Source organism: Chrysochloris asiatica, unplaced genomic scaffold (assembly GCF_000296735.1).
Source record: "Chrysochloris asiatica unplaced genomic scaffold, ChrAsi1.0 scaffold00025, whole genome shotgun sequence".
Lineage (NCBI taxonomy): Eukaryota > Metazoa > Chordata > Mammalia > Afrosoricida > Chrysochloridae > Chrysochloris > Chrysochloris asiatica.
Window position 1 is genome coordinate 1,890,468 of NW_006408543.1, and position 1,249 is coordinate 1,891,716.

The following is a 1,249-nucleotide window of genomic DNA, read 5'->3' on the forward strand; positions in this document are numbered from 1 at the left end:
TGTGTGTAGTAGGAATCTAGATTGGAAGTTGTCAGAAATTAAATGGAAGGCATAAAAGTTCAATGTTCTCAGCATGAGTGAGTTGAAATGGGCTGGTATTGACCATCTTGAATCTGACAGTCACATGGCTGACTGTGCTGGGAATGGCATCACATTCATCATCATAAAGTACATTTCAAGATCCACCTTAAAGTATAACGCTGTCTGTGATACGGTAATATTCATATGGCTAAAGACTGGTTAATATCACAATTATATACATTTACACACCAACCACTACAGGCCAGTGATGATGAAATTCAAGAATTCTACCAACTTCTTCAGCCTGAAATTGATAAAACATGCAATCAAAATGTATTGATAATTACTGGTGATTGGAATGCAAAGGTTGGAAACAGAGAGAAAGGATCAGATGTTAGAAAATACGACCTTGGTGATAGAAACGATGCTGGAGATCGCATGATACAATTTTGCAAGACCAATGACTTCTTCACTAAAAAAAGGTATCTTTTTTTAAAGATGACTATAGCATGCATGGTGGAATGGGCAAAACGGGGGAAATAATGTTAAGATGCTTGGTTGTCTTTTGAATCTTGGTTTCCCTGGCCTACCATTGTAAAATAGACATTTGAAGGGGAGAGCCAGAAATAGCCAGAAATATCACCATAGAAAGCTTCTAAGTCTGTCTTTTGCCTATAACTGATTGGAATACCTAAAATGGGGATACAACATGTCCAGTGAAGGAGGCTTCCTGCGGAGCCTCGGCAATACATAAGATCATAGGTGGAATCCTGAACCCCATCCAGAATCTTTAGGTGGGAAATCTCCAATTGAAAGGACAAGCAGACCAGCCTGGAGCAGCAAGAAGAACAGAAGATACTTCTTGAAAGAAAGACAGACAGGGAAAATAAAAACCAGTAATGGCAGTCCAACTGACTACTACAAGAACAAACAAGTTGCTCGCCCAGGAATCATCAAGGCAAGTGGTTGGGTCCCCTCAGGGCAAACCCCTTCCAAGACTAAGACTAAAGGGGAATACACAAGCAGGCATGTGGTCTGACTGGTGACCACGTTGGTCACCGATAAGGAGAAGTGAGGGAAAAACAGCAACGAAGCTGTGAGCTAAGTCCAACCATGTTCAATAGACTCCTGTGAACCCAGGTGGAGACCTGGTTGGCCAGCAGTATGGCAAGACCTGGGGACTCTTGGGCCCAGAGTCAGTGACATAGCCACAGAGGACTAGAGTGGA

General features: G+C 42.4%; 1 protein-coding gene across 1 annotated transcript in view; it reads right to left on the minus strand.

The window, feature by feature from the left end:
• Positions 1-1,249, minus strand: part of TDRD9 (tudor domain containing 9) — a 110,954-nt gene that overhangs the window by 91,563 nt on the left and 18,142 nt on the right. The gene's annotated exons all lie outside the window — the stretch shown is intronic.